We start from the raw sequence: 12,149 nt of genomic DNA on the forward strand, positions 1-12,149 counted from the left end.
ACATCCACAACACCACAAGGTGGCGAGTTCCCAATCTCAGCTCTGCTATCAGGGGTAGTTTTTCAGCAGGAGTCAGATACTTTTCCAAAGGAAGAGAAGGAAAAATCTTGGGTCAGTCTTTTTGGCAATTCCTTTGTATCTTTTGAGATAGGTACATACTGACCTTGTGTGATGGCCTGGACTAAGTTACCTATCGAAACTCTCAGCCAAAGAATTATTGGGTCGATTTTCTTCGGCCTTGTTCCTGGGAAACCTAGCACTCCCTGGGTGCAAGGGTCAGGAAAAAAGGGCTGATACCCAGGTCGCCATGTATTTGCTCCTTAACGCTGACCTGGGATCCCCACGACTTTCATATGGGAGCAGAGCCTGGCCTGCACTTGAGGAAGGCACAGGACAGATGGAACCATGTTAATGAGGCAGAAGGGACATTCCTGGCTTCCCTCCTCTTTTTCCAGTTGAAATGCTTGCAAGCACAGGGTCACTCAAAAATCTGACACTGTGGCCTGTCCCCAAAATCCTATTGACTGGAAGGTCCATGGGAGTTCCAGAGATACTATCAGTATCCTGAAAATCTTGTTTATTAAGGCCAGAAAGGCAGCTGCAGGTGCCTCTGGATTAGCACCCCTACTGTTGGTGCTAAGGCCTGCTGGGGGCACTCGGACTGTTTCTAGGCATTTAAATTACCCAAAACTGGGAAAAAAGGGTGATCCTGGGGATTGCAGTGCTCCGAACTTTAAGTGAATTGCTGCTGTTTAGCACCTAAGCAGAAGGGGGCCAGGGAAAATTGGTCCTTGTAGGTGGTACAGAGACAAACAGGTGAGAAAATAATTTTTATTAAATGGAGGAATCAAACCAAAGTAAGTAGTAGATCCGTTGGTGTCCAAATTTATTCAAAGAATTTTTAAGGTGATGGATATTAGTTCTGGTGAATGGAACACTTTTCATTTTGGCCGCCAGTGTCAGCCTGGGGGGCGCACTCCTAGGTTAAGTATAACACAATTCGCAGCAGACTATGCTCTCTCTCTCAAAAATGTGCCTCAGAATCAACTTCAGAAGAATACCCAATACTGCACCAGTGCAAACATTTTTGGAATTTTTGATTCAGAAGCATGTAACACCACCAAATATTATAAACTTACAAATACCGCTTAAGAAAAATATACAGCTACACCAGCATGCAAACTAACGTAACATTTTGAGAAAGAAAAAATTGGTATTCGCCATCTTTCTAAATCTATTTACTTGCACAGGCACATAACTCATGAATCACGCATTTGCATAAATATGCACATTGGCACCTAGTCACACACACATACTGAATTTATTTTCCAGTGGGAATTTATCGGCCCAAGTCTAGACTTGTTCCAGTAACTGAGACTGTGACATTATTAGAGCTGACACATCTCTATTCTACCAGATTACCTCTTGTAAGGAGGCTGTTGGAAGTTGGGTGAAGCCCAATCAATAAAAAAATTGATGATATACATATATAGATATAGATATATAAAAAAACATTTTTGTTCTGAACTTACTATTAGGCATACATTTTGCATGAAAACCATAGTATAACAAGGGAACAGCATATCTCATGTATGAATGTATAATTTCCCTCCATACTTTATTATACATAAATGTTTCTTCAACATATATCACTAATACTGCAACAAATACTTTGGCAGCAAAAGATATGAAGACATCATGCAATAAACTTATAATTTTAATAATGCTATAGTTACTAAAGGTACTGCAGCAGTAGTTGGAACAATATATGTGACAGATTGAAAATAATAAGGTGCTACCTAATGTAATATGACAGCCCAAATTCTACCTTTCTAGTATATTAACCTGACGAAGGAGCAAAGCTCCGAAAGCTTGTGATTTAAAATAAAGCTGTTAGACTATAACCTGGTGTTGTAAGACTCCTTACATTTGTCCACCCCAGTCCATCACCGGCATCTCCACATCATGACCAAAAAACTGGTTGAGTCTGCAGGCAGCTGAAGACTCTGGCCACCGAGTGTCACTTTGGAGAAGCCTTATGTTTTGGAGACAGCTGCCATGTTGGTATAAGGAAATAAAGGAAGCTAAGAATTTTAGTTCTGAATTAAGTGTAAAATCGTATGTAAGTAATTTGGTTCCTTACAACTCACCTGAACTGCAATCTTCCATCTTGACCCCCCCCCCCCCACCCACCTCCCGCTCACATGGTCCTCCAATAGATGGACCTGACGGAGCCATCTGAAGCTCAATCACCCATCCCTGGGAGCTCATGGAAGCCATGAGCAGAATTTTGAGCAACTACAATACCTTGCCCCACCCCCCACTGAACAGCATCATAACGCCCCCCCCCCCCCAAGTAGTCTTGCATTCACTCCACTTTAAGCAGTATTTCACCAACCCTCCTTCCCCCAACTGAGCAGCTCCTGCCCATTCCCCTCCCCTCACTGAGGAGCCCTTCATCGCCCGGCTTTGGCCACTGCCCCCTTTCCCCCCATCGCCTGGCTTTGGCCACTGCCCCCTTTCCCCCCATCACCTGGCTTTGGACACTGCCCCCTTTCCCTTCATCGCCTGGCTTTGGCCACTGCCCCTGTTCCCCCCATCACCTGTTCCCCTCCACCAAATGATTTTGGGCCCTGAAAACCTCCCGCCCCACTAAGCAACACTTTGGTTCTGGCTCCCTCCCCTACTCACTGATCAGCTTATTGGCCTCTTCCCCCTCCCCCACTTCATGAGCAGAATTTTGGCTGCTGCCCCCTCCCACTTAGCATGATAGTAAATTGATATTGACCCAGACTAACCTCCTCTCCTCACTGAGCAGGGAAATCATGCCTGGCCCACTGACCTTCCTCTTCCAATGAACATCAAAACAGGATCTGGGAAACTGGTCTTCCCCCTACCCATCATTAAACATGCCCAATCATTATTCATTCAAACATCATCTACTGCCCGTCCTCTCACTGACCTCCTCCTGCTCTTCCTCCCCTCCCTCTTCTCTTTCCCCATCCATATTCCACATTCACTCTCCCCTTCACACTAACCCTTCCACTTCTCTCTCTGTTTCCTTCTCTCTGTTTGTCTATCTTCCCCTGCCCTCTTTTCTCCACCTCCCTCTCCGCTCTCTGTCTTATCTGCTTCCTTCCCCTCCCTCACTTAGGTCCAGTTCTCCCACCCACCACCCCCCCCCCAACCTTGCTTAACCTGAAAACTGCACTTGGTCTTGACTGCCTGTGTGCAATAGCATAAGAAATCAACTAGTAAAAATAGTACACGATTTCCTGTCCATCACAGATAGAAAAGTGAGGCGAGAGTAGCTGCCCTGGACATCGACTGAGTTTGGTACCAAGGAGCCCTAGCAAAATGAGGTCAGTGGGGGTCAGTGGGAAAATCTGGCCAGTGTCATACCTGACACAAAGGAAGATGGCTGTGGTTGTTGGAGACCCACCATTACAGCTCCAGGACATTGCTGCAAGATTTGCTCAAGGAAGCGTCCTCAGCCCTCTCCACCTTCAGCTGCTTCATCAACAACCTCCCCTCAGTCACAAAGGTGTCAATTTTCAACTTCGGCAGTGGCAGAAAATTGGCGGTAACGGATCGGCTGTCCGTTACACATCCCAGCTGATTTTCCTTTTTATTGTCTTCAGTTGTAACGCTCAAAAAGTTCAATAACCGTCCAGGATAGAGCAGTTCATTTGATTGCGTCCCCTGCCAATGGCCTCAAGAACTACCCCTTCCATTACCGGTGCACTGTGTCTGCAGTATTTACTATTTAAAGGATCACTGCAGCATCCAAGATTACTTTGACAGCACCTCCCTCCCTGCAACCTCTACCACCAAGAAGAACAAGAGCAGCAATGCTGTGGGAATACCATCACCTCCTTGTTGCCCTTTAAATCGTACGCCATCCTGACGCAAACATATAGTACTGTAGTCTAGTGGTTATGGTGCTAGACCAGCAATGCAGAAGTCATGGGCTCAAATTTAGCAGGCCTGCGGGTTCCCAGCGGGTGGTCCTCCGGGAGCGTCGAAAACGCGAACGGCGAAATTAGTGGGTTGCCCACGCGATCGTAGCAGGCAACCCACTAATAGGAATCAATTACCTGCTCCTCCGGGGTCCACGGCGCTGGCCTGCGCATCGGTCGGGCTGCGCATGCGCAGTACGATCTGTCAGCTGGAGGCTCTCTAGTTAAAGGGGCAGTCCTCCACTGACAGATGCTGCAACCAATGGAATAAATTGCAGCATGGAGCAGCCCAGGGGGAAGGCTGCTCCCAGTTTAATGATGCCTCACCCCAGGTATCATCAGATGGGGTGAGGAGGAGGGGGAGGACACAGATCTTCCCCCCGGCGGGCGGGAGGAAGCGGCCTGCCTCTGCCACCAAGAAGGCCTGGCTCGAGGTGGCAGAGGGGGTCACCTGCGCCACCAACATATGGCCCACCTGCATACAGTGCAGGAGGCGCTGCAATGACCGCAGTAGGTCCGCCACAGTGAGAACACAAAGTCTTTCCCCTACACTCCGTCTGCCACAACACTGCCCCCACCCCAAATCTCCTTCGGCACCGCCAACACTATTCTGTCACATCACCCTTCATGCCCACTCAAACCCCATCCTCATCTTACCTCCACCTACTCACCTCGCCAGTACTCATCCTGCCACTAACACGCGACCCAATCCTCATACAATCTCATGGCTCCATCCCATACTCACCCTCTCGTGCATCTCCCTCACGGCCAGCCTCACTCAACCTGCCACCACCTGTGCTGCAGCCACAGGGCATGCATCACATATGTGCAGTAGGCAGCGTAAGGCAAACGTCTCGTCAGCATGAAGTGGGTGCACAAGGGTGTCTGAGGGTTTGTCATGGGTGTTACCCATATTGAATTTCAGAGCAACAAACAGCACACATTATATTGACACCACCACTGCCATGTCTCCGCGAATCCTGTCCGTTGTGTCCAATAATGCCCGCTCCTGGGTATCACTATGAGGACCCACCACTGATGCCACCCATCGTGTTACTGCAGAGTAGGTGCAGGTGTATTTGCAGGGCTCGTCCGCGCAGACGACTGAGAGACATCGGCGGTGTAGCCGGCTGCACCCTGGAAGGATGCGGAGGAGAAGGTGTGGAGGGCAGTGGTGACTTTGCCAGCGACAGGTAAGCAGTTGGTGCTGGGGCCAGCCAGGAGCAGCTCGGCATGAAAGAGGCTGCAGATCTCCACGACTACATGTCGAGCGAATCTGCGCCTCCCTGTGCACTGCTGCTCGGAGAGGTCCGGGGAGCTGCGCCTCGGTCTGTGGACCCTGTGGCGAGGGTAGTGCCCTCTGCGATGCGTCTCTCTCTGCGGTAGCCCTCCCTCCTGCTGTGCAGGTGGGCGTGCAACAACACCGTGTTGGGGGGATCCACGTCTCTGCGGCGGACGGCGTGGACTGCGAGGCTGCTGGTGCTGGTCATGCTCTTCGTCCTCTGAGGGTGTCCACACACCACCCAACTGGCAGGTGTTGGTCTGAGGGGTTGTGCAGGGTAGGTGTGTGGTTCCTCGGACTGGGGCTGCGGTTTCGTGTCGGTCTGTCCTCTGGCTTGGCGGGGGGTGGTGGGGGGCAGGGGTTGCCCTATGTGACGCGGTGGCCTCCTGCGTGGGTGAGGGCTCTCCCCCGTGGAGCGCACCTTGGCACCTGCCACAGGCTGCTGGCTGCAACACGCCTGGTTTGAAGGGTACTGTTTCCCCCAGTGTGGGAAACTGACTGCCTTGAACCTAAAATCCCACACTTCCTCTTTTGACAGCTGCTTCAGCTCATTAACTGACCACAACGAGCAAGTTAAGTACTCTCAAGTGGAACCCCGCTGGCTTTAATTGCCTGCGGGATTCCCACCAGCGGGGCTTGCGCGCGCAGCCCCGCACGTCAGCGCGGTACCCGGAAGTGGCCGGGATTTCGTCGCGATCCGGTCACGTGACCGGAGATCGGGATTTTCGGGGCCACCCCGCTGGTAACCCGCCGGAAACCCGACCCTAAAATCGAGCCCCATGAGTTCATAATCCTGAAATGGCAAGTTGTGCAATTGAATTGAAGAAATCTGGTAGCTTGTGGGTTAGCACCAGAAAAAAATCACCATGGAAGATGTTGGATTATTGTAAAATCCCAACTGGTTCACTAATCCTCTGCAGGAGAGAAACCTGCAATCTACCTGGTCTGGTCTACATGTGACCCCAATCCCACATTAAGTGGTTGATTCTTAATGCCCTCAGGCAACCAGGGATGGGCATTTGCTCACACTTTCAGAGTATATCTTTTTTTAAAAAACAACTTTCTATGTCACAATTCCTAGAAAATTATTAAGGAACTCTCCAAGACGACAAAATACCTGAACAAAGATGTTAACTACACACTGAACTCATCCAGTATGTAGTTAACATTAGCAGCTCTTTAATTGATCTCTGAATGAAATAATTATTACTTATTAGCAATTAGACTTTCTGGGGTTAATGGGACATACACATACTCTTTAGCAAAAGAGAATGTATTTTATTGTACAATGTTCCTATCCTTTTAAAATAGTGCATCAATCAACTTATTGTCAACAGCACCTCAGGAGACTCACTAATGTTTATTCAAATGCCTTGGAGTAACATCTGTCCGTCACACATGAAAACAGTGGAAAGCATCACACTGTGTCACATATGCAAGGTAAATGTCCCACATGCACTTCAAATGTCACAGTCTTAAAAACAACAACAAATCACAGTTAGGTAACCACCATTGAACAAGGAAGATGGTACAAAAGCTACCAATCAAGAAGTACCAAGGAAGTACAGTCAACAGCTAGCTATAAAACAACTACCAAGAAAGTGAAAGGAAACAATGAAATGACTCAAAATATTTTTTGAAAATTCTTTCTGCTGCCATCTTATTTCTTCAGTAACCCAAGGGCATTGTACTAAAAATAAGTGATCAAAATCCTACAGCCTTTCCAGTGCCTCCACCCACCCCAAACAAGGACACTAGAGAACGAGGTTGAGGGAGGGAATTTGCAGCCTGGGAGTTTCCACATCCCTGGCCAGGCAAAAGAGTGCCAGCCAATACACCAAGTGAGAGCAGACTGCCGATCAGTGGATGTGGGACGTATCTGGGGGTTCAGGCCTGGTTCACGGCCTGAATCCCCGAAGATCTATATTTTATACAGAATCATCTCTGCCACTCTCACCAGCCTCCATCCCATGCTCAGCCCTAGAAACACTTCTGCTTTCAGCCCCAGTCCCAAGAACACATCTGCTTCCAGCAGTAGACCCATCTCATCCTCAGGCCCAGGAATATTTCTACTCCTTTTTTTCAGCCCCAAAAACACTTCCACTCCTAATTTCATCACCAGGAATATTTTTACTCCCAGCCTCCACCACAGGAAAGCCTCTACCCTCTTCCTCAGCCCTAGAATGCCTCCTTTCCCAATCCCCTTCCCAGAAACACTTCCATCCACTTCAGTCCCCAAATTTTGCAGCTTCCAGTTCTCACATAAGAGGAAACCAATCTCGCTTCATCCCTATTTTAAGTCAGGTTTTGTGTCCCACTCTACTTGCACTTTTCCCAACTACTTCACTCCCTGGCCCCATATTGCCCTCCTTTCCCAACTGCTCTGTTCCCTTTCTCATGCTTCATTTGCCTCCTTGCTGATCCATTCCCCGATCTGTATCCTGGATTAGACACGAGCAAAGCCATGGGAGATGTACTGGCATATATTAATTTTCTGCTAGGAATTTGAACTAAAAATAATACAAATGAAAAATTTCTGTGAGCAAGTCACCAAATATAAATTGCACTGATTCAATTGCTGTTCCACCCTGGAGTTTTTGCATATTATGTGATTTATAGAGGCTGCCAAAGGACATTTTGTGAGCCTCAGCTAAATTTTATCTCTGTCAGAAGAATATTAAAATTATACAGTATATGGCTTTTAACCAAATAACTTCTCAAATTCCGAGTGCTGGTGCATTTTGATAAAAGTCCCTACTTGTTTTGGAAATTACAGTTACAGTTCCCAATAGCTGATTTATGGAAGATAATAATGAGTTTCCAATACGTATCACATTGATGAAACATTTTTAATTTATCAAAGTGACAATCAATGCTTTTGGATGCACACACAAAAAATGCTTTTCAAATTCTTTACTTTTGAAAGGAATAAATAGTATGACAAGAAATGAAAGTGCCATCCTAAAAATATTTTACATTATTGAATTAACAGGTTTAAGTTCAAGGACAGAATTTCCAGATGCATGTTTGAACATAAAGATGACATACACCAGAATCTTTTACATAACATGTTCATTGTTGGAGAAGAAGCCACTCATGAAGTTGAATTCGAAACTGACATGGCTTCTGATCAGCATCTCGGCCATGGCAAAACTGAAATCAGGAACTCACCATGTAGGAAATCACTGGTGCAAACCCACATCCAATTGTTTCATGAAACAAGCACTGAAGCTGCAACAAGCCACTCTACGTATTCATCTAATTAGTACTGACTCCTACAATGTAAGATGTAGTGGCAAACCAGAATGGTTTTATTGGTAATTATTTAGTGATAAGAACAGAAAAGATGGCTACCATCATGGCTCAGTAAGTTTACCTAGTGAGTAACTGAATCATACAGCCCAAGGAGAACCTTGATCTGATTCCTAATCCGTGACGAGTTAGCTGATCTCAACTAAGATGGTAGTAGGCATACTAAAATTGCCCTCAGAACCACTATGTTAGGACAAGAACAATTAACCAAAATTCTTGCTCTTGATCGCTATCCAGCAGCTCCTGCTGGAAATGCACATTTGTGGACTTCAGGGTAGGACAACATCAGGCTCCCCTGTGATAACCCCCTCCTCAATAGTTGAAAAACTTACTACCAGTCAGTCAAGATTCACACATGAATAATTACCACTTGAGCAAGATACCAGAAGGTAACAAATATCCATGGAACCACACCCCAGGAAGCAGTCAACACCCTCAGGATATGGGGAGGGGAGAAAAATTGAATTCAAATTTTCAAACTGCCATGGTAGGATTTGAACTCACATTCTCTAGGTTACTAGTCCAGGAACATAGCCACAGCCCTACTGTACCCACATTAAGTAAGTGCAGAATTGGTGACTGGCCTCAGACAGACACCATAGATCACCTTGTAATGGCTGATAATTCAATTCCAAGAACCATAATGATAATTTTAATATCTGCAGCTTTAAACAAGCACTGCAGCCTATAAAACCACTCTAGCTTCATGTTCTAATGGATTATGGTGTCATTCCCAGATTGTTGGGAGGTGGGACTTATCAATAATTGAATTCCATTTGCTAAATGATTACATTTTTTTCAAATGAAGATCAGCAACAACATTGGCATCATGCATGTATAAGGGAATTTACTTTAAGATTCAGTTGAAGTTAAATGTCTATTGGGTCATTTCAGGTTGTTAATTCAGTTCAGTGATCATCTCATCTTACAGCTTATATTTTTGATCAAATAGAGAAATAATAGAGTTGAAATATGTTACTTATATTGTTCTATACTGCTCTATGTGTAACAATTTACAACATGTTTTGCTCATCACTCATGTAGAGTTCCATAAACCTCAGCCAGGCCTTACATTTATAGATACTAATTCAAGACAATTTCAAAACTTCTATCTTATATAACATCAGTGTTTTCTGTTCAGATGGCAGAATGCTAACACTGGATCCAAACACTGCTTGCCCTAACCTGAAACTGTCAGTGGATCTCAAGATAGCAACATTTGTTCAATAGAGGTTGCTGTACCTAAAACATCCTGAGGGATTTGATTCCTGTAAACAGGTTCTGTGTTCTCAGAGCTTCTCATCAGGATGCCATTACTGGGGGATGATTGTTGTTGACTCTGCAGGGTGGATGATAGGAATCACCTATAAACATATAGAAAGAAAGAGAAACAATTTGTCAGTTTCCCTTGAACAAAACTCAAAGTTCTGGTGTATTTATAATCACAGCAATCAGCAATCGTGCTTAAAAAGAACCTCACATATCAACACTTACAATTCCCAGCAGAATTGGGGTGTACCTAGACTATGAAGCAAAGATTGTCTCATTAACATTCATTTAATGCCAAATTCACAGAACCATTCTATCTTGCATATATGATCTCTTGCAGCTTCCTCGCACTCCTGCCAATTTAATAAAGTCCCAGTTATATATTGCATGATCTTAAAAGTCTCAAATTTATAATTAACCAGTTATGTGCTTCAATTGTTTATAAATTGAGTCTACGTTAAGTTCTAATTTGGGTGGTTTTCTTCCAACATTCAACAAGTTGGTTTTACTGTTCATAGGCATATTCAAATGGCACAGCTGTCAGAAATTACAAATAAAAAGCCGTCTTCAAAGATAGCAGTTGCTCCACACTTACCAGATCTAAAGCGTTGCTACCAAATTTGATCCATTCTGTACTAATGGCTGTAATGCATAGAATGCAGGGTATACTGGGATCGTGAGGAATTTACTGCAATCATGGACAATATTGATGCAAGGTTTTATCTTTCTTAATGGGAACAATGAATCCAATTCTATACAGGCATCTCAGAGATCACTAATTATAAGGACATCTCGTAGGTTATCGTTACTGGAGGAAGGTAAAAAGATGGGCATCTCAGTGAGACGAAAGCAAGAATAAAAAGTAAAATATGAAAAGAATGATGTAAAGGGAAGGAAAGAAAGGAGGCTGAGCGGCAGTATTGATTAAGGAGAATATTGCAGAGCTGGAGAGAGAGTGTGTCCTCAAGGGATCAAGGACAGAATCTATTTGGTGAGAGTTATGAAACAATAGAGATGCCATTACACTACTGGGTGTATTCTATAGGCCACCAACTAGTGGGAAGGATATAGAGGAGCAAATTTGCAGGGAAATTACAGAGAAGTGCAAAAGCCATAAAGTAGTGATAACGGGGGACTTCAACTATCCTAATATAGACTGGGACAGTAATAATATAAGGGGCAAAGAGGAGGAGGAATTTTTGAAGTGTGTTCAGGAGAACTTTCTTGACCAGCATGTTTTCAGCCAAACGAGGAAGGAGGCATTGCTGCATTTGGTTCTGGGGAATGAGGCGGGCCAAGTGGAGCAAGTGTCAGTGGGGGAATATTTAGGGAACAGCGATCATAGTATCATAAGAATTAGAATAGCTATGGAAAAGGACATGGACCACTCTAAAGTAAAAATACTCAATTGAAGGAGGGCCAATTTCAGTGGCATGAGAACAGATCTGGCTCGGGTAAATTGGAATCAAAGATTGCCAGGCAAAACTGTAATTGAACAATGGGCAGCCTTTAAGGAGGAGATGGTTTGGGTACATTCTCGGTACATTCCCACGAGGGAGAAAGGTAGGACAACTAAAGCCAGAGCTCCCTGGATAACAAAAGAGATAGAGAGTAAGATGAAGCAGAAAAAAGGGGCGTATGACAAATGTCAGGTTGATAACACAAGTGAGAACAAGGCTGAATATAGAAAGTTCAAAGAGGAAGTGAAAAAGGAAATAAGAGGGGCAAAGAGAGATTATGAGAATAGACTGGCGGCTAACATAAAAGGGAATCCAAAAGTCTTCTATAGGCATGTAATCAGTAAATGGGTAGTAAGAGGAGGGGTAAAGCTGATTAGGGACCAAAAAGGAGATCTACTCATGGAGGCAGAGGGCAAGGCTGAAGTACTAAATGAGTATTTGCATCTGTCTTTACCAAGGAAGAAGATGCTGCCAGAGTCTCAGTAAAGGAAGATGTAACTGAGGTACTGGATGGGTTAAAATTGACAAAAAGGAGGTACTAGAAAGGCTAGCTGTACTTAAAGTAGATAAGTCACCCAGTCCAAATGGGATGTATCCCAGGTTGCTGAGGGAAGTAAGGGTGGACATTGCAGAGGTACTGGCCATAATCTTCCAATACTCCTAAGATACGGGGGTGGTGCCAGAGGACTGGAGAATTGCAAATGTTACACCCTAGTTCAAAAAAGGGTGTAAGGATAAACCCAGCAACTACAGGCCAGTCAGTTTAACCTCGGTGGTGGGGAAACTTTTAGAAATGATAATCCAGGACAGAATTAGCTGTCACTTGGACAAATGTGGATTGGTAAGGGAAGCCAGCACAGATTTGTT

The 12,149-nt window shown here is 45.1% G+C and overlaps 1 long non-coding RNA gene across 2 annotated transcripts in view; it reads right to left on the reverse strand.

Annotated features, from left to right (window-relative positions):
• The window catches only part of LOC137332503 (uncharacterized), a 189,411-nt gene that overhangs the window by 138,239 nt on the left and 39,023 nt on the right, over positions 1–12,149 (reverse strand). The window contains exon 2 of one of the 2 annotated variants that reach the window (XR_010965679.1): positions 9,796–9,917. This is a non-coding gene — a long non-coding RNA (uncharacterized lncRNA). Of the gene's footprint in view, positions 1–9,795; positions 10,661–12,149 lie in introns of those variants that run through there. The other variant, XR_010965678.1, reaches the window with a different exon arrangement.

Source organism: Heptranchias perlo, chromosome 14, assembly GCF_035084215.1.
Source record: "Heptranchias perlo isolate sHepPer1 chromosome 14, sHepPer1.hap1, whole genome shotgun sequence".
Taxonomy (NCBI): domain Eukaryota; kingdom Metazoa; phylum Chordata; class Chondrichthyes; order Hexanchiformes; family Hexanchidae; genus Heptranchias; species Heptranchias perlo.